Here is a 22,657-nt window from a genome sequence, read left to right as displayed (position 1 = left end):
CCTCGGCCAGAGAACTTCTTTATGTCAACAAGGAAGCTTGCTGAAGTGAAAGCGGGAAACCAAATGGAGGAGATGAATTGAAATGGATCTTAAATATTTCAGACAACCCCATAGAAATGAAAAGCAATTCCAATGGGTGGGTATTTTAAGGTATGACACCCTAGAACATTTTTATTTTCATGAAATAATAAGAGAAAATCTTCAGGAGAAGATGTATAAAAACATCTCAGATAGCCTTAGTGAGTTGTCACCTATTACTGTTTCCACTTCCATCACTACCTATACATCTTCCCGTGATTACCACCAGGATGAAACAAGAAGGCGAATCCTTAATTGAAGAATGAAAATAAAAGAATTATACACCAATTATGATCCCCAGTCTTGATTCTTATAGACAAAGCTTTTCCTATAAGGGTTATCTGCATGTCGCAAGATATTGTTCATTATATAGAAACTGGCATGTATGGTTCATCCTCATTTAAACCATCTGAAGACAAGAAAATGGCATCAACAGATAAGTAATCTTCTATACTGTGGCGTACAATAGAACCGGAACAGAAAACGAATGGGAATATCGAAAGGAAAGTAAGTAAAACCCAAATATATTTCTGTATACAGGAAATGAAACCTCCTATCAAGTCCTCGCTGTCCTAGAAGGTAGAATATTATGGGCTTACCTAGATGGTGGTAGTCAGAAATGTGCCTTAAGGGCAGATTTACTTCCACTGAAATGGGAAAGAACGAACAAAGAGAAAATAGGCTGTGTACATTGGCATGTCGAAACCTATACACAGGTTTAAATACCCATTTCCATTTTGGGTAGAGAGATATATTTTATGGTAACAACAGTGCCTAACTTACCCACTTCATTAATCTTGGGGACAGGGTTACCACAGTTTGATATGTTATTTATAATGCGCTTAATACCCAGAGGTTTCTAAGCGCGGACCCGGGGATCAAACCCATGTTGCTCCGTGTCGTCTTGCTTCCAAGGTGAGCATGTTACCACAGAGCTATCCTCCTGAGATAAATGGGTTCACGAATAGCCCAAATAAAATCTAATGCTGTTGAAAACAAAGAAACTTATTTGAAAAAAAAAAACAACAATTCCCCACAACTAAAAAGGAGTTCCAGGCCAAGAAACCCACAAGCTGAAAGAAACTAGTCAATGGGGTATGCAGAATACCCTGGACCGTATTCAAAACCATTCAACATTGGAAATCCGGAGAGGATAAAACCAAGGGAATAAAAGTTTGCTCTCTTGATTTCCTTTTGAATTTGAACAGTTTAACCACATTGGGGAAGGGTATGTGAGAAGCCTAGTGGTGTCCTCACCTCTACTCCCATGGGATCCGCTATGCAGGTGGCTAGGCAAAGGCCATTGCTTTTGGATCCTACCCCTGGGGGTGGACAAGCGAGGGAGGATCACCTGGATAGAGGGTCCTCGGGGATTGGAAGTGGGATGCCCATAGGTGAGACACGGTATTCCATATCGTCCTTTCAAGAAGATACCCCAATACCAGAGAAGGTTATGGGATACTGTTAATCTGCTTCCATGGTTTCTGAGAAAGGAGGGAATCCGTATCACACCAGATATGTTGAAAGGAAGAGAAAGGAAAGGGATGAAATACATGGGAATACATCTCAGTATCCCCCTTATCCTCAGGATAGTCAAGGTGATTTTTTTCCCAACCTTTGAGTCATTATAAAAATGTTCGACTTCACTCCCCCCTTAATATGTATGACAATACTGAGACGTGGAAGAAACAACTGGGAGCTGTAAAGATTACCTCCCTTGCCTATTCAAGTACTGGGACGAAGAAGAGACCTAAACGTCGGGCATGTCCCGTTGATTTCCTTAATTATGTTCAGGAAAGTCAAGCAATGCAAATACTTGCAACCTGTTTAGACAAGCACATGTTCAAAAAAGTTGGAGACAGACAGACAGACCGACCGAGGAAACATGGAGAGTAGAAGGACCAGAGTGGAAGCTGTACAGTAAGAGAAGCCGAGACGCCAGTTCGCCACAAGAAGTCCTGGGAATCCTGCTGGAGGGTGAACGCTGACCGGTGTCCCAAAATGGTGTAGGCCAGCAGCAGGCGCTGCAGGAAGGCAAAGGCGAAGCTCTGCATTACAGGCGGCGAGTGCAAAGTGGAGCGCCCGGCTATTTGGCTGTCCTTCGGAAGACGAAACCAGAAAGAAGGAGCTGCTAATACTGGGTAAATGTCTGGGATAAAATACCCGGGGCGCTCGAAGGAAAATGAACAAGCAGTAACAGTCAATTGAATGAAATAAACTACGTTAGTTGGTATCCAGTGATTCCATCGGATACAAAGCATTGAATGCAAAAGCATTGAAAAAATTCATTTTTGTAAAGGTTTTATTTTTATTATAATGGGTTTTAAGGGGTAAAAAAACAGGGGTTGGGGGGTCCCCCATAAAAAAAGAATGAAAAAAGAATTCATTTTTTTCAATGCATTTCTTTCGATGCTTTTGCATTCAATGCTTTTGCATTCAAGGCTATCACTATAAACCCGTTACTTATATTGAATGCCGACCTGAATGAAAGGAAAAAAGTAACATAGCGCATTGAATGAAACAAACAAAGTTACTTTTAATAAATACCGAACTGAATGAAATAAGTAACAGTAACCTAGCGCATTGAATGAAACAAACCACGTTATTTAAATTGTTTTTTTATACCGTGTTTTTATTGATTTCCAATATCATAACAATACATTGTCAACAACATCAAACTGCTCCTCCCCCCCACTGGATGATATCCATTTGTATTCATCCTCTTTGGGAAGTCTCTCCTTCTACTTCAACTGAAAAGGACCAGAATCCTTATTTTATATGGGCACCATTGCTCTTTGTAGTCTGTTTGGAGATACTCCAGAACCAAACCCCAGTCCATTCAAAATTGTTGGTGTTCCCCTTGAATATTATAAGTTATTAGCTCCATGCCTAGGTATGACCATACTCTTCTTGTCCAATCCACTGCGAGTGGTGGAATTTTTTGTTTGCATTTATGGGCTATTTCCAACCACACCCCTATCAATAGGCCCATAAAGTTCCTTTTCTGCGTCACATTCAACTGTTTGTCCCGGGGATCTCATAGGCCCCCTAGCCACACTTCATGCCCACGATTCGCAGCCCCTGGGAACATTTTCTGCATTTGGGTTTTCACCTCCTCCCAGTATAGAATATCGAACTGAATGAAACAAGTGAAAGTAACTTAACGTATGGAATGAAACCGACTACATTGCTTCTAATGAATATCTAATGGAATGAAATAAATGAAAAGTACTTGTGTTGAATACCAGACTGAATGAACTGAACAAAAGCCACCATTATTGAATAATATCTTGTGTGAAATAAGTAAGCTGCCCTTTATTGGAATACAGAAACAAAGAGATGTTGAACTGCATGAAAGCAACACCTAAAGTAAGCCGAAGGAAGGAAACAAATGTGGTCAAGTTGTGAAGCTGCACTTTATGAAACTGTTTGTTGAATCAAATCTTGAACTTTGAAAGAAACCTGAAGTTCCTGGTTGCGTGGCCTGTAATGGGTGGGACGTGTGGTCTGAAACTGCACCTTGACCAGCAAAATTCTTTGTCAACAAGGAAGCTTTCTGAAGTGAAAGCAGGAAATCAAATATTGATAAACTTCAGACTTGGGGAAGAAACCCTGAATTATTCAAGTTCAGCTTAAAGACTAAAGCTTCAAGATACTTTCTTTTGGCATTCACATTAATCTTGGGGAAGAGGACCCTAAGCTTTGGTATCCTGGAACTGTGTTATCTTGGAACTGTGTTGAACTTGGCGTAGGGCATCCTGACCTTTTATAGAACTGTATTTTATTTAATACTCAGAAACAGAACTTTGTGATAAGCATATTAACATTTGGGAGAGAAAGTTGATGAATAAGATAGAGTGGGATCTAGCTCAGAACTTTATGTTTGAAACACTATTTGAGTTATGGTTAATGTCCCTACACATTGTTTTGTATTAGTTGTGAGGGCAAGTACAAGATATAGACACAGACAGATATTGAACTTACTGACACTGACATCCTTAGTTTGTTTGGATTGGGAAATCCCACCTTAGAAAAGGGCAAGTTAGGCCTTAATCCATCCTGACATTTTCTTTAATAAAAGATTGTTCAACTTTGAATCTATTTTCTTTGTCTCCTTCCGTAATTCCAACCACACGCTGCCGCTGACCCTTGTCTACTCAGATCATGTTGTACAGGCGCATAAGGTTCACCTAACTGAGGTGTGCTTGCAATTGGGCATCTTCCATTTCTTGCAGCCCCTGCTGGGGCTGTCATTGTCCTGCTCTCACTGTCTCTCTCATTCTAGTAAAATTCAACAATATCCATGGCCGAGTCACTGTTCTATTCAACTTACTCCTCCTCGACTTTCTCTTTCTCTTCTACTATCTGAGGGCACAAGGTTGTGCTCTTATCTGCTGCCCTCGATCTCAAATATTTTCTGTCCCCACAACCAGTCATTCACTTCCCCCAACCATCTAATCTTACTGTCATTTTGACGTGCAGTTGCTACTTGTAAACATGTTGCAAACGCTCCCCACTGTTTTGGAGTAACCTTTCTTTTCGGTTCCATCAATGCCTAGCTCAGAGCTCCCAATTTGTCGAAGTTGAAAGTCCCTTCAATCGGAATCTATGGATGGAAAGTATGCCCAATGTCTGAAGATGGGACATTTCGACAGAGCCTGAAGAAGTGCGACCATGAAACAAGAGGAGAATGAAGACAGTGAGAGTGATGAGCCAGAAACAAAAAACAAAAAAAGGGAACCCGTAAGAATACTGAGCATAAATAACCCAACAAGAAAACAAGAGATAAAAAACATACTCTTAAGTGCTAATAGACAAAAAACAGATAAGAATGATGGTTGACTCAGGGTCACACCTCATACTAGTATTGGAGGAACAGCACAAAAGAATGCTGAATGCTATTGTTGAATTCCTTTGTCTCAGGAGCCTTTCCTTCCCCTCTGAAGAACTCTCTTGTGCACCCTATTCTCAAGAAACCCACAGCTGATCCTTCCCGCCCGGCAAACTATCCCCCAATTTCCATTATTTCTTTTCTGGGAAAATTCCTGGAAAAGCTGGCCATATCGCAGCTTAACCTTTATTCTGATTTTGTAGGTCTTCACGAGCATCAGTCTGGCTTTAGAGCTGCCAGAAGCACAGAAACCTCTCTCCTGAACATCTGTGAAGATCTGATCTCCAACCTTGACTCCAACATTCCCTCTGGTCCTCATCCTACTCTATCTCTCTTCTGCCTTCAACACGGTCAACCATACGATTCTGCTCAACCGTTTCTGTGACAACCTGGGTATCACCCATCAGGCTGTGGCCTGGCTGACCTCTTTCCTCTCTGACTGACCCTCCCAGGTCCAACTTGGGTCCGTCCTTTCATCTATCTCCCTCTCTAACTGTGGTGTTCCCCAGGGGTCAACCTCTCACCCTGGCTCTTCAACCAATACCTGGCAATTCTCTCCTACCGCATTGCCATTTTCTGCTCCAATTTCCAGTGCTATGCTGATGACACTCAACTCATTTTTAGGCTTCCCTCAGCCACCTCCTCTGCTTCTCTCATCTCTGATTGCCTATCTGCCATTCAGGATTTGTGTGCTGCCAGCAATGTCTGCCTGAATGCTAGCAAGACGGAGATCCTCCTCATCGGCACACCTTCACCCTCTTCCCCTCTTTCTCCTCACTCTCTGGCCGCCCTCCTCCTACCCCCACCTGCGAGGCTAAGAACCTCAGGGTCATCTTTGATTCCACACGTTCCTTCTCTGCCCACATCTCTGATGTCTCTAAAAGGTCTAACCTCCTACTGCACCTCCTCAGAGGTACTCTGCCTTTCCTCTCCTTCCCACAGAAGCTCACTGTCTACAGAGCCCTGTTGTCTCTAGGTTGGACTACAGCCTCTTTCTAAATCCACCTGCCTCTACTCTCCACCTTTTGCAACTCATCCAGAACAGGACTGCAAGACTTATCCTTGGCTTCAAGCCCTGGGCTCGTATCTCTCCAGCCTTGAAATCTCTCCATTGGCTCCCAGTTGATGCAAGGATTAAATTCAAAACCCTTTGCATAGTCCACATGGCTTTCTGGGGCCTGGGTCCAAAATACCTTCAACTATCCCTACGTAAATACCTCCCTTCTCGAGCTCTTCGTTCCTCTACCTCTAACTCCCCCAGGGTCAGTCGTTTTTCAAAGAAACGGGCTGGGGTAGATCTCTGTCTCTGTCTTTGGCTGGGGCCTCCCTCTGGAATAGCCTCCCTGCCTCTCTGAAACTTGAGGAGAACCATCTCCGGTTCCGGAAGCACCTCTAGACCTTCCTCTTTGCTTCTGCCTTTGCCCTCTGTTAGGGAGAATTCTCCAGAATGGCTAATTTCCCTTACCTACTGAGTCCCTTAGCAGTTTTGCTGGATTTCTAGGATTTATTTTTCCACTTGGTAAGAGTGGGAGCCTTTTTTCCCACTCTTACATGTGTTTTTGGCTATGTGTTGTACATTTTGTGCTCATGAACTATAGAGTCTCACCTACTCCATAGGCATCATCTTTTTACTGTGTGCCAAACAGCACCTTTTAGTGCAGTGACACAGGGTTGTCTTTTTAGACTTCCCACGTTAAACTCCATTTTCTGGGACTGACTACTGTCTCACAGAACATGTAAAGTTGCCATTGGCTTTACTAGTCTTTTTACATTTACAGACCCAGTACAAACTATCTTCCATAGAGTACTGGAAGGGTTAATAGTTATCCCTTTTTGTCTGTTTCTCATGGAACATTATTTCATTCCCCTTTCTCTAAGATTTGGCTGGTGGCAGTGGTATCTACCATTTTTATTTTATCGTGAGCTATGAAAATAGCCTCAGTACTGTTAGAGGCTATGGTGGTAGCCTCAAACTTAAATACGCTGGATCACTTTTAATTTTATTTGGTTCTGGTTGGGTTTATTCACCATTTCTTTTTGTAAAGGTCTTTGCCGTGTTTTACTCTGCGTGCCAAACCAGGTTTGGTTCCTTTGTTCGCCGTCCTTTGGCGGGCTTCTGCACAGAAGCCCTCCTTAGGCGCCTGAGTGTCTGGGTGGAAAGGATGTGAGGCAGGGTTTTGAGGCCCCCTGCACATGGTCTCCTTGGAGACCCAAGTCGCACTCTAGTTTGATTGGCTAGGTGGCTGTCCTGCCAGGATAGCCACCCTGCTGTGTGATTGACAGCCAGGCTGTGTGAATGTGGGAAAAATGCTTAAAAGCAGGTCTCTGGGTCTCTGAAGGCACAGTGGCTACTGGAACGAGAGAACAAACAAGGAGCTGAAGGAAGACGACTGCTGTAACTACTGGACATCCAAGTGAAGCCCTGCTGCAGGTCCGAATCGCCCAAAACTCTGACGACAGTGAAGATGCGTAAGAAGTCTTCTCCCCTTGAGCCTGGTGGGACCAACCAGCTCACAAAGCCCTTGGACCTCCTCTTCAGCCTGGTCGAATTTGTTGTTCTACAGAAAACCGGATAGCCAGTGAGAGAGAGTCCATTTATGCTTTTAAGGAGCAGACCTTTTATTCAACGCTTTGCTCTGATGCTGGCTTCTTCCCTGGGCAGCGCAGGACCCTTCAGTCTTCCTCCTTCTTTTCAGTACGACAGTGGCTTCAGGAACCGTGAGCCTGCAGGAACTGCCAGGAACAACCGCTTCAGCTACAGCATTCTTCTTCCTCTAAGGTACTGTTCAAATCCGGTCGTTCGTTCCGTCCGACCACAGCGAAAGTGCTTTAAATCTTTCACCTTTTTCAAAGGCTTGTCCTTCTCTACTCTTTTGAATAACTTTTCCTTCGACCAACTTCGTATTGAACTCTTTTTCGTTTTCAAACTACTCTGAACTGTGTGATCCTCTGCAAAGACTCTGAATCATTAACATTGGCCCAGGCCTATTGATTTGAATCCTAATTGGAGTATGCCTTTTCTAGATTGCCCTGCCTATCACTTGTTGGTGTTGTTGATTTTTGATAACCTTGTTCTTTCCCTCCCTTTTAAACTGCTGGAGTGCCATTTTGCTCACACTTCATTTTGAGCTTAACTTGTCCAGAATTGATTGGGTGTTGTGTAATGCTTTACATTAGTGAACTGTGCTTGAATCAGTGTTTGCTTGAACCATAGTAATTACTTTCCTTGGTGTAACATCTGAAACGGCTCACTTTACTCTTGAGATAAGTCTGGCTGCTCAGCCATCGCTACCACTTTAATGTGTAGTACAGGCTTGTACCAAAGGTGAATTTGTACTTGCACTTGTAGTCTTAATTGTGTGTGGTGTTCCCAAAATACTGCATATGATTCTGCCTAACACACTCCTCTCCCCTGCTGATCTTCTCTCTCTCGGCACTGTGCACCTGGCCCACCCTTCTGGGCCCAGGTACCCGCTCACCCTTCCACCCACCCGCACTTGCTCCGGGCAATCCCCTGCACTGGAGTCTGTTTCTGTAACCATATAGTCCCCCCACCCCTTTTTTTCCTGCACTTTCAGACATACCCTGTCTGCTGCCTTAAACCCAGCACTTACCACTTGCTGGCTGCACTACCACTGTTTGTTGCCTTTATTATTTATTTATTTTATTATTTATCTGTTTTTCCTTTGCACCACACTTTCCACTTCTCCCACCTTCCATGCACTTCTCCCCTTTCCCTCCCCCTTGCACGTTCGCGATGTCACTGGCCTAGTAAGATCATTGTTTTTGTTCTCCCTTGTTCCCCTCCCTTGCCTTGTCGCGCTCTGAAACACTTGTGTACAAGTGCGATACAAATAAAATATCAATTCAAGAAGGGGAAGAAAGAAACCTGAAGAAGACCAAAATCAAGGCATGTGCCTCTGGAGGGAAAATAATAATGCTAAAAGGGTACTTCAAAGCATCAAGTGAAACTGCACCCAAAATCAAAGAACCTGACAGTATTTGGGACATTTTTCAGGGCCTAGCAATACACGCGAATGCCATTCAGGTTGCGCTCAGCACACTCATTGTTCTCAAGAATAATGACAGAGACTCCCTGCAAGGGATAGGTACAGTCAAGTGGTTCCAAGATGACATCCTGGTCTCTGGATCGACAGAAGAAGAACATGACGATGCGCTGAGAAGATTGAAAACACAAAGCTTTCATTTCAAAAGAGCGAAATGTGAGCTAGGCAAAGATAAATTACATTTCTTACGATACACCATATTGGAGGCAGGCATGGAACCAAAAGAGTTTCATTTAAGCAAAAGAGCTTGCCCCAGAACTACAAAACAAAGAGCTACTAAAGTCATTCATGTGGTTGGTAGAGTATTATGTCACATTTGTAAAGGACTTCTCAAACAAGACAGAATGCTTAAGAAAGCTACTGAGGAATGAAGAACAATTTGAATTGACAACGCAATGCACAGAGAAGCATGAATAAATAAAAAGAGTGAAACAGCTCAAGCTCCCATTCTCAAGTCGGTTGATGTAAATAATGAAACTATAATAGTAGTCGATGCCAGTGCATACCGAGTAGGAGCTGCTCCCATGCAAACATTAGGGAAGGAAATGTACACTGTGATTTTTACATTCAAAGATTTAACGGAGACAGAGCAACACTATTCAGTCAAGGAAAAGGAGCAATTAGCATGCATGTGGGTGGTGAATTACTTCAGTATGTATCTAAGGGGAAGAACATTCCTGCTATGGACAGATCATAAACTTCCAGGGAACATCCTAGGACCAAGGAACACAGGAGTACAAACTCGGAGACTAGCCAGACTGGCCTCAGAAATGCAAGAGTACACCTACAAGATAGAATATATTCTGGGGTGGCAGAACCGACAAGTAGATTGTCTGTCCAGACTACTGACTAATCAAGAAGAAAACAAGACACACTTGAAGGAATGCATAGTAGCTCAAGTGATGGATAACCCTACACAAGGAAAATATGCCATGAGCCCGGAAGAATGGGAAGATGTGTTTAAAAGAAGGGGAAACACTAAAGAAAGTTAGAGTATGCAAGGAAAGGATGGCCAGGAGAAAGAACACGGACACCCAGTCTACAGGACTACTGGGAAATACAATCTGAAATACATACACATGAAGATATAATACTAAGAGGAGATGTGCTGATACATCACACAAGTCTTAGAGAAAGGATAATATGGCTAGAACACGATGGCCACACAGGCATAACATTATCGAAAAGAAGAATAAGTGAACAATACTAGTGGCCTCAAATGTACACAGAAATGGTGAGAGAACTGATCAATTATACTACCTACAAAGAAGGCGATAGGAGTCCATTACCAAGACCGGCACTGCTGGAACATGTAGAATGGATAGAAGTGTGGGCCCACATTTGGGTGGACTGTATAGGTTCTATTAGACTATTTATCAGATGATGCAAAATGTGCTACAGTGATAGTGGCCTACAAGTTGAAATGGACTGACATACATTTCATGCCGGAAACCACAACAAAGTTAACAATGAGGTTCTTCAAAGAGGTGTTTACAAGAGAGGGCTATCCCAAAAGGATAGTGATGGACAACGCAGTACAGTTCACATCAGAGGAAAGGCTCTTCAGAAGCCCTGACATCAAGCACTGGAAATCTACTTAATACCACCCACAAAGCAATGGGCAAGTAGAACGCATTAATAGGTATCTAATGGGAATCATACAAGATGTATACAGAGGCAACCTGGAGTGTGGAGAGGAAGTGTAAACAGCGGCAATCTAGAGTGTGGAGAGGAAGTGTAAAAAAAACATAGCAGCACACCGGAATACCCCCAACAGTATGACAGGCATGTCGCCATTCTCTATGATGCGGACAAGGTAGGCCAACATAAAGTTATCTAATTCCTGGATACGGAGATAAAAGGAAGCAATTGAAAATGAGGCATGGGCCGCAGGATACAAAGTGAAGAAACTGCAACAAGATGTAATGAAATACAGGATTCCAGGAAAGCAGTAAAAAATGCACATTAAATAAATCACAACATATGCAAGGTAGACTGGGTAAAGATTCCGATTACCTATAAGGACAAGCAAACTATGACCAGGTTTAGGGAACTCATGCAGATATAGAGAACAAGAGAGCACTTGATCTAGACAAAAGATGAGAGGAAATGAAATGCTGAAAGAGTAGCATTGCATAGCGAGGATCGCAGAGAACAAGGATATGAACAATTAGATACAAGAGAAGAGAACAATGAACCAGGACAATATTCTACAAGACAAGCACATGAAACACAAGAAGAGCTCCTGCCACGAGAGACCGAATACATTCAAGAACCAAAAAACGAAATGGCTGAAGGGAGGACAATGATAAATTGACAATCCTCTAAAACCCAGCAGAAGCAAAAGACTTTCAGGAAGGTACAGAGATTTTGTAATGACCTGGCATGAACTTTGTACAAAAAGGGACAATGTAGCAACGCAAGCACAGTGCATATGTCACGCCGCCACATGATGTGTGCAGGGGAAGGAACTGCAAGGGAGGTGCCCAGGGAGAGACTGCGCAGAAACAGAGGAAGGCACCGCCATGAGGAAGTGAAAAGTAATGGGAAAGAGCTCTCATTGACAACAAACAGTCCGCAATTTGGATAATTGTAGATAATTAAAATATACAAATATAGTCGTGTCTGTATCAACGGAAAAAAGCCTTCCAAATGTTACACTTTATACTGGTACGCCTCAGTATAAAGGGTTGTCATTATGTTTTTTTTGTTTTACTAACCACTCCCAACACTTTTGACTCATACAAAACATGTAGTGACATTTGGGAAAATGTATTATTGGTTTGTTAAGAAGTTTGGAAATATGTTTTCAACTCTTTGCTGGACAATCTAACTTTTTTGAACCCACAACAAGGTTTATAACATAAATAAAGTCTGATCATCTGGCAAAACGCTCTGCAAGCCTGAAACAGGTATGTGTTGAGATGGGGGTGGGGACTGTTGCATGTCACCCCTTCTGGGGGACATGGTACCTTCCAGTGTGGGTGTCATGGTCACATGGGGTAACCATGTGACCATGTTAATAAAAGGGACGAGCCACTTCCGGCTCGTCAGTTGATCTAACCCTGACTCCGGTGTCGTCTCTGTAAGGCACCATGCTGGTGCAACACTGCGTGCTGTGGGCCCAAGGACGGGGGCCCAGCACGAGGACAGTGCCCCTGCTGGGCAACACCGTCCCTTCTGGGTACTGTGGCCATGTAAACATGGCTGGTGGTGCCACCCCGGCCTAGGTGCACCCAGAGCCGGGGCTGCAGTTAGCTGGGAGCCCCCAGCCACGTGGTAAGCTACGGTGCTCCTGGGCGAGCGGGGTGCTCCCTGCTCCTTTGTGTGCTGCGTGAGCGCAGCACGGATGGTCTGTGTCGGGTGCTCCCGAAACACTCAGAGGCCAGCCCGGTGATCCGAGGCCGGCCTCCAACAGGGACACTGCAAATTATATCAAGATTTTCTGGACTGGAGCTAAACTCTTCCTTTACTGGGAAAATACTTGATTTGTTGGACTTAAATCTTAGTGTAAGAAACACTATTCCAATTTATTCAGCTGTAAATATAACCTGTTTTGCTGTCTGAAAGATGTTCACATTCACACATGACAGTACCGGTCCAGTCAGCATGTTGCTGGCTATAGTAGTTTCCCCAGCCATCGCCCTTGGTAACACTAGACACACACGTTCCATACATGGCTATGAAGCACTTGCAAATTGAACAGGGGTGCCTGATGAACTTCTCAAAAGGTTCCTAAATAGCGAATGTTTGTTCTAAGCACTGTATAGTGTTTGTGTTCTAGTTGAGGCTCCTGATGTAGGGAAATGTCCCTGGCATGTGCAGGCTGTGGTGTTGAGAATTTCAAAAATAAAGGGGATTGCCCAAAAATCTATGGTCCTATGGGCTAAATATTCAACACAATACAAAATGGAACCCTTAGATGGGGGATGACAACATATTCATTTGTTTTTTATAAATAAAAACAAATGATTCAATACTTTTACTTCAAAACAAAGTTTTAAAATATTTTTTATATATAAAGTAACACCCAACGGTGTAAAATTATTTAAAACATAAAACACAATTTACAATTGTTTAAGATCCACAAAAACATTCAACCCTACATTCCATTCATTTCACTTTACCATACCAACATTCACACAAATACTCTATAACCTCAAAATTCGGTCACACTCAAATAGTCTAGTATATCATTGTTCAGCTTAGATCCTCTAAATACAATCTTCACATATGGATGACTGCCTGTCCCTAATCAGGCAGTAAGTCGACACGTGTTTCAGGTTGTATATTCTAGACTTTAATCAGTCCACTATGTACGGCAACCATCTTCAGGACAAACAGGAACAACAATAACGTCCCTTGAGATCTAGTAGGGTGGATCTGATTACCTAAAACAATAGAAAATAAAAACACCTTGGTTACATATCTCCTATATGTCATCCTCCTAATTTCCTCACACACTATTATTGCGAAACAATGTCTATATATAGAACACAGCGTCAAGTCCACCTTCATCTTTTAATAGCGATGTGGAAAACGACTACAAATTGGATAAATCCTGTCCGTACCCCTATAGGAGTCCCTAAGCAATGAGAACAAACCTACAAGGATGCCGTACAACAATACAATTCAATGCAGTAAGGAGCCTCTACATGTTATTGGAGATTCTGCTCTATTTTCGTTGACCAATAAATGAACTTACTTCGAAAGCCACAGATGAAAACTCAGTCGGGATGTCTCATGGACAGATCTTTACAAGGGCCTTCCTTTTTTGTGTGTGCAATTTCCTTAGCACAAGAGGCCAAGTCTGTATACTGTCCCCGGTTTATGGACCATGCCTAAACGGGCATATCAATATCACTATTTGCTTTATGGGAAAAAAATGGATCTCTCTTCACTTATTTCACCTTATTATTCTGGCCATCTTCAACAAACTGAATAAGGTCCATTTGGCGCCTCCTTTAATTTTGGTAAACACTGGCCTCAGTAAGTTAGGAACCAATCCCAGAAATGTCTTTCTGAAAAAAGAAAACACGTGTAAGAGTACTTGTTAGGTTATTAAAGAGGGGCTAGATTAATAGGAGTACCTTCCTATTCACACATCTCCTATAGACTATATGCTATACTGTCAATAAGACCTTACAAACAAACGGCGAGATAGCCGGAGTATTAACAGGAATATGTTTGGAAGTACCTAGACAAGAAGCCCCTGGTTGGTAGCAGCAGCGAAAGACATTAGACCAATAGTATAGCACGCTGCATATGTACCCTCGGTGGATGGGGGGCACCTAGTGTAGCCCTCCCTGGGGGCAGATTTCTGCCCCTAGGAAGGAGTACATGAGATGCCCACATCAATTTGGGGTGGGGGTCAGAGACGGACGGGGGAAGACTGGGTTTGCTCTCACACTGCGCACACAATATCAAATAGAAAGCACAATTTTCTGATTATATTGAGTGATTTTAATCAACAACGTTGCAGCCTGACACGTGTTTCGAGCTTCATGCTCTTCTACTGAGGCTTAATCTTGGCCAATCTGCAAATCTCGTGCAGGTATTGAACCTTAAATAGAGATGAAAAGTAATACGTGGGCTCCCAATAACTTGCAGTTGCATGGAGAACGTATTTAGTCAATTAGAGCAGTGCAGCGCGTCCACTGCTAAATGGTGGGTGGGCAGAGGGAAATGTCTCTGAAATTTGGTGGAAAAAAACCACAATTTTCACACATTTCACTCTGGCCACCCACTGAAACACGCCGCCAACAACACATGTCCTACCATCCTACGTTCCCACAGGTGTCCCGACGAAAATGGTACCTCACATGTGTGGGTGCACCTACATGTGTCACAGGTTTCCTTTTTTCTCACCTGATTTTGCTGCCTTGTGGGATCCTTCGCCGGGGTTTTCTTCAGTGCTGTTCGGGTCTTGTATAAGCCCGCTCGGCCATCGTTGGATTCCAGGATTCGTTCAGCTTCTTCGTCCGGGACCACGGAACTCCAGGAAGACCAGGAAGGAAGACCGCACGCGAGAGCGGTCTGCGCGGAATGCGGATGGAATACAGGTACGTCTAGCCTCAGCTAACGATAGCGTTGAGACGCGCGGAGCCGCGGGGGCGTGGTTCCTTTATGGAACGTGCCGTGTGGATGTAAGGTCGATAGACCGCGTTCTGCGAATTCGGCCATGTTGGGTGTACTACAGCGAGTAACCCCCGACGTGCCAGGGACCAGGAGGACCAAAAGGGCTGTGATCGATGGATCATGACAGCATGTCCCCTTCTAAAACTCGTTCCACCGGGTTTGCCTGGATGTATTAGATGGAACCTTCTGAGTATTCTGGGGGAGTTCAGGTTTGAGACGGGTTCCCAGGTACGTTCACTGGGTGGATAGCCCTTCCATTCCACCAGGTATTGAAGTTGTCCTCGCCTATATGGAGTCACATATTCGAGAAACTTCATATTCTAACTGGTCATTGACAATCACAGGACTGGGTCTAAGATTAGTCCGGGTGGTTTGGATGTAAGGCTTCAATAGAGATTTGTGAAAAACTTGATGGATTTTTTTCCAGGAGTCTGGTAGTTTAAGTCGAAAGGCCACAGAGTTAATGACTTCTTTTATAGGAAAAGGGCCATAATATCGAGGAGCCAACTTATTTGGTCTGAGATGTCGGGGCAATAGCTTCGAAGATAACCATACTTTATCCCCAATGGTGTAAGAATGCCCTGGTCTTCTCCTCGAATCTGCATAGTGCTTAGTTTGGATCTATGCCCTTTCTAGATGTTCCTTGGCTTCTCTCTGTATATTGAGGAGTGTTTCGATCCAGGAGTCGACTGTTGGAACTGGAGTAGGATGCGGAAGGACAGAAGGTAATACCACAGGGTGGAATCCATGGCTGCAAAAAAAAGGGCTGGTTTTAACAGCCGAATGGTCCGAATTGTTGTAGGCGAATTCTGCCACTGGTATTAAAAGCGACCAATCCTCCTGGACCTTAGTAGAGAAACAACGAAGGTGTTGTTCAAGGGTTTGATTTACTCGTTCTGTGACTCCATTGGTTTGGGGATGATATCCTGAGGAGAGGGCTCGTTGGATTCCTAGTATCCTGCAGAGGTGCTTCCAAAATTGAGAGATATACTGTGGTCTTCTGTCCGATATGATCCTGGAAGGAAGTCCATGCAGTCGGAAGATGTGTTCCAGGAAGATTCCAGCAAGTTCTGACGAGGATGGTAACTTATACAGAGGTGTAAAATGAGCCATATGAGTGAACAAGTCAATAGTGACCATGATAGTGGTGTACCCTCTAGATGTCGGTAATTCTACAATAAAGTCTGTAGCGATGACTTCCCAAGGTCTCGTTGGTGGAGTAGGCTGTAATAAGAGTCCTGCTGGTTTCTGGTTGTCATGTTTGTTTTGATTACAGACGGAACAAGATTGAACGTACAGTTGAACGTCAGCCTTCATTCTGGGCCACCAGAATTGTCTTTGTATTAGACGGAGGGTGTTGGAAATGCCACAATGACCAGAGTGAAGGGTATCATGGCAGAGGTTTATAATCTTTTGTTGTAGTTTCTGTGTGGGAATGACCAGGTTGTTATTTTTAAACAAGTATCCGTCCTTGGTTCTCAGATCCCATTGATTCCTTTTTGAAAGACCCTTCCAGAGTTCCAAAGTCTGAGTATGTATGCGAATGTCTTCCAGGAGATTGTTTGCTTGAGCTATAAATATTGTGTGAGGAGACATCTTGAGATATGCCCGATCTCCCGGAGGTTCGTAGTCTGGACATCGAGAGAGGGCGTCAGCTATTAGATTTTGTGTTTCGGGAACGTGGTGAATCTGGAACTGATATTAGGCAAAGAAGAAGGCCCACCGAGCTTGACAGCTATTCCTACATTCCAAGGCCTGCAGTACTTGTAGGTTTCGATGGTCCGTGCGGACCTGGACAGGATGTTTTGCTCCGAGGAGAAGATGACGCCACTCGGTGAAGGCTTGACGGATGGCTAGCATTTTCTGAAAAAAAAACAAATGTTCTCCTTTTTGGTTATTTTCTGTCACCCTCCTACAGCAAACTAGGATTCCTGGGTGGCGTTACGACCGCCTACATGTGGGAAAAAGGGGCCAACTTTGGCCACGATATCTCATGTAACAAAGAAGTTACATGAGATTGAATGGCGACATAACGAAATCACCAAAAAAGGTCTTCGCACTGGGGGGAAATACCCATGGCAGTTAAGGGGTTAAGACGGTAAAGCCCCAGAGGAGATATCATTTGTAAGGTAGCTCAGTTAATTAATGCTCCAAATGCAGATTGTGCACAGGAATATGTAACACCTGTGTTCAGCACCTGGCTTAATCTTCCGGTGGGATAATAGGTAGAGTGAATGCATTCAGCTTCCAATGCAACACAGCATTTTCCAGGTCAATTGGTTCAGATAAAGTGGTGGAAAACACTATTACTGTTGCTTTTTCTAATTGGCCAGATTTTCATGCATTTTCTGGGTGGCGTTCGGGAGCCGAGTGGACACACCAGGACCCCCTGTATTTCCCGCTCCACCAGACAAAGGCAGCCTTATTGGCAGCATGGATTCTCATGCTGGAAATAAGGAAAGGGATTCCTCTGGGATCTGCTTGGAAATGAAACCTGGTAAAAGTGGGCGGAGTTCAGAGGAAGCCATTGTCTATTCCACCAGCAATCGCTACTTGTGCAAGGTATTTACACTCTTCCAAAGTAGAAAGGCAATGTGATTTCACCTGCCTTTTAAGCTAAAATCTTCCATTTTGTGGTGGAAAAGAAATAACGTGACCCAATGGAAGTGGTCCACTGCATGCAGTTTACTTTGCGCCTTGATGCTTGGGTGTTTTGCGTGATGCTACACATGTAATAAATAAATATATACATTTAACATGAACCCAGATAAATGGCAATTCATGATCAGAATGAGTGAGCATGGCATGTCGCTGGTAAGAGGATGTCCTGTGCTTCTTGAGTGCGTTGGCAAATGCCCTTAATTGCCATCTCGCGTTAAGCAGGTGCTTAAACCCATCAGTGTGGATTGCGCAATAATAAGTCAACAGACGTATTTCAAATGGCCAATTTCGCTCTTTGGATGACATTGTCAAAGTGGGAGAATGTTGCCCAGCATGTGCCACTTTCTCTGCGGAGTGAGTTGTGCCCACCTCGAGCAGGGCCATCTTAAGCACTTTGGGGGCCTGGGGCAAGAACACCTCTGGGACCCCCGTCCAACAGACCAAAGGAATTAAGGGATATAGAATATCTAGTGTGCCCCACCCTGTGTCACGATAACACCCCATAGCTTGATTTGCTGTCTCGCAGAGATCAAAATAAGCCTGGTAAACTTCCTTTCAGATACCCTACACTGTTCATTCATGTTGCAATCAGAGTGATAAACAAGTAGCATTTCAAGGGCAACATTAGCAGTCTACGCGAGAGTACTTGTGTTCAAGCATAGGTACAGCAAACATTTCATCAATAGCAGCCACGTGGAAGATATACTGGTCATAGTATAAATGCAGGGCACAGATTTTTACAAAGGTACACATAATCCAGAATAGTCTGAAATTAACTGCCTCAGAGACAGCAAAAGTGCTCAAGCATGGATACAGGCGACCAATGAGAAGCAAGGATCAAACTACAGATACCTTAGCATAGAGAGTGGATGACGATTTGAAGATACCAGGAAGGTGTCTGTATCCAAACAGACTGAGATTAGTATGGGGACATGGTTTTCAAGCAGTGTCACCATTTGAGAGCAAAGAAAAAGGTGGCTGTGGTGTGCAATATATCATTGCTCACTATCATTATACAGCAAGCAACACTATATATAACCAGTGAAACCATTAATTAGTCTTTTTTAAAGATTGTACCCTGAGAACGAAATAACACTGAAAGGCTGACAATTTTGAAAGGTTTATGGACTTGCAATTTTGACAAGTGAGGAAATACAAGATTAAATGAGATACCCAAGATCACACATTTATTAAGAGGTGAAGCTGGGATTCGTACCCACAATTTCTGGTCTTGCCAATATATTTTCTAGTATTTACAGAACTGACTTGGAAAATATGAAAATCACATAACCCAATATAAATATTTTAAAAACAAAACATTATAGAAACATATTATTTAAAATGAGAATGATTCTAGCTTCATTGTCTCCATCATCAAGGAAAGTATACAAATACCAGCATACTAATGGATGTGATCTTAAAAGATTTCAGGTAGGTTTTTCTTTTGTATTGTAACGCTTTAAATACACCCCAAACACGGGCTTGTGCAATGTTATTTAAAAATGTGCCTACAACTGTTTTGTTGTCACATAAGCAAACCTTAAAATATTCTGGTAAGAAGCCTGCAATATCTGCTCTGCTCTCTTCTGTCTAGAACTCCTTCCACTCAAATGGCCTACATGATAGTAAAGATCAGGTAATTGGCCAAACAATATTGATAACACAAATAATCAGGATGCAAGATCCTCACAACAATCCACAGTTTTTGGACATATTTATTTCAATCTCAAAAACCAGTGTCTTAAATTATTACAAACTTTTGCTAAGCACGAAAGCGATACCGGACAGATTTCAATATAAAAACATAGGGAAGTGCAGTTGTGCACCCTCATCAGGATGTGGAGGATGAGTACCCTAGTGACAAGCGCATAAGAGTATACGAAGTTGGTGACGCAAGTAACTCAGATGAGTGCTGCCCGAGGCTGTTCTTCAACCTGGGTGTGGTTTAAACAAAAACGGTGTACACAACACAAAATTAGAAACATACAACAAAGGGTATTTTCACAGTTGTGCCACAAGTAATCGACACAGTTGTGTTTCGGCCACAATGGCTTGGTAGAGGCTTGTAGTTGTGGTGGCCTTCATCAGGAGATACTAGTTGGGAGAGTCTGTCTGTGGGTAAGATCGTCCAACCGGAGTGAGGCAGTATGCTGTCAGCCGACCCAGACGTAATCCTAGGTCTGGTGGTGTGAAAAGATTCACCAGTGGGCGCGTGAACTCAGCAAGAACTAAAAGAATGCGAATCAGATCAATGGCTAATCATAATCCCAGCGCCGTCTATATCCGGTTTTCCCGGCACGGCCGATCTACACCCACTGGTATGAGAACTTCCAATTGGGAGGAGAATCTATTAAACCCCTAAAAAAGGTGAAAACCCTTGGAGTAACTTTCGATCAACATATGACTATGAAACAACATGTCAGCAGTCTTGTATCCTCATGTGCATATTACATCAAATTGTTAGCACATGTAAGCCATTGATCTCACACGAGAATGCTGAGACTATTGCAAAAGCAATAGTAAGTTCTACAATAGACTACTGCTCGAGCCTACTCCTGGGTATCAGTAAATCTGACTGTAATAGGCTGCAGGTATGCCAAAATGGGGCCATCAGAGCTGTTATGAATCTTAAATTTAGAGACCATGTCACACCGGCAAGACGTGAGCTACATTGGTTGCCAGTGACCTCTAGATTCCGATTCCGAACTCTGACTATTATACATAAGTGCAGATCAGGAAACATGCCTGGATACTTACAACAGCTGCTATCCACAAAAAACAATGTGCAAATACTAAGGTCGAATAATCAGCACTCTTTGGCTGAACCAATGTGCTACACTGTCAGAGCAGCTAATTCAGCCTTTTTCTTCAATGGACCTAGGGCTTGGAATGCTCTTCCTCTAAATATGAGATCCATTGACTCCCTTGAATTGTTTAAGAAGAGCCTAAAGACATACTTGTTCAACTAATTGACTCTGAGACAGCTATAAACTCTCTTCTCCACAATGGCTCTGCATCCCGGACTCTTCTATTTGTTATTTGGTGTCTGTGTCTTGTAGTGCCCTCACGCCCTCGAGTTCATGGCTGCACTATACAAATGTATTAAAGTAAAGTAATCTTGCATGTGAACGCATATCTGCAATGAGTGCTTAACACACAGAGCTATCCTCTGAACTATCGGGACACTCAAATGTATCATTGCACATGATCAATATAATACACACAGGAAGGTGAGAATGCTACAGGTGTTGTGCCATGCAAACTATGTATACCACAGTGAACATAGCATTACAGGATAAAAAGATCTAGACAAAATGAACTTGTCAACAACAGTCAGAAAATAGGTTTAGCCTTAGCAACACACCATAGAAAATCCTGATGTGTGATACTTAATTTTGTCGATTTAGGGAAACTGACTTTTTAAAAAAAATAAGACGCCTTCTTGGGGCCCCCTCCAAGGTGGGGGCCCGGGGCAAGTGCCCCTGTTGCCCTCCCATAAAGACGTCTCTGGCCCCGTGGAAGAAGTGTGAAAAACCAACAAAGGGCACTGTGCCCTGCTCTTTCTGTGTGTGTCTTCCCCACAGGACGACAGATGCCGACTCAGACATGGGTAAGTTTCAGGTGGCAAGCCTGTACCCTAGTTGATGTGGCAAAGGATTCCAGACTTCTGAGGCTGATAACATTAGTAGCATTGAGTTACATGCCACCTGACAGGTATGTGTGATAAAGTTGCAAAGCAGAGCTGTTAGTGGGCTAAAGCAGGAGGAAATGTCTGCCCACCCTCAAAGGGTACGTACAACCAAAAGTAATAGGCCCCTTCCCCCATCATGGCTGTAGGGGGTAGGCTCCAAACCAGGGCAGGAATGCCCTCCAATCATCCATGCCCACGAGTAGGGTACTTCTCGTGCTCCAAGATCCCTGTTGAGCAACCTCTGTGCTTTCTAGTTGACACTTTCGCTATTGAAAGCCAGAAATCTAAAAGGTAATTGCTTAATTGCAGCTAGAAATTAGCTCCTGGCATGATCAAAATGTCTTAACCAAGTGTGACATCATCCCCTTCATTTATAAGCAATATGTGTGTTCTCGCGTTTCTTCATCCACGGAATTACTGTTAGAAACAAAGGCAAGAGCTGTGACTCTTGTGTAGGCATTAGGAAGGCAGTTGCCAGCCTCTGGCATAATATGCCCATGTTCTTCCAATATTGACTACCTGTTGCCCTCTTATAGCCAGGTAGAACCATCATGGCAGTGACTGGCAAATGTCTTTCCCCTGCAGACAGAAAAGTAGAAATAAGAGGCCAATTCAAGACACAGAACAAATAGAAGTTAAAACAAACTGCAGCTGCCATTGCTGTGTTAGGGAGAATATGTTGAGTGTTCAAGCAAGGAGGTATGTATTAAGCAAGCAAGCAGTGAGACAAGGGAGAGGCAAAGAAAGGCCAGAGGGGCTCTTTGAATAATGTAACGGGGCAGAGGACCCATACTCTGCTGTCCTAGTAACATATGAGAGAATCAAATAGATCAGGCTTTGCAGCAAAAGTTAAATGAGAAAGGAAAAGAGTCCAGCTCTGCATTCAGAATAAGAAAGGCAAAGAAAGGCTAGGCTCTGAAGCCAGCATGAGATGGAATGAGAGGGACCAGACTCATTTTGAGAGGCTGGCCCAGGCCTCGCAGGGGCGCTAGAGGGGCAGCCCACATAGCGGGCTGCCCCTCTGTCCACCCCCCTTGGCCACATACACCCCACCCACTAGGCATCCCCCGTGTCTGACACATCCGGCAGCGGACCTGGGGAGTGCTTATAAGGGGGTGGGCTTGCGATCGC

This window comes from Ambystoma mexicanum, chromosome 12, assembly GCF_040938575.1.
Source record: "Ambystoma mexicanum isolate Mex_15411 chromosome 12, UKY_AmexF1_1, whole genome shotgun sequence".
Lineage (NCBI taxonomy): Eukaryota > Metazoa > Chordata > Amphibia > Caudata > Ambystomatidae > Ambystoma > Ambystoma mexicanum.
Note: the sequence above shows the minus strand (reverse complement) of the source record.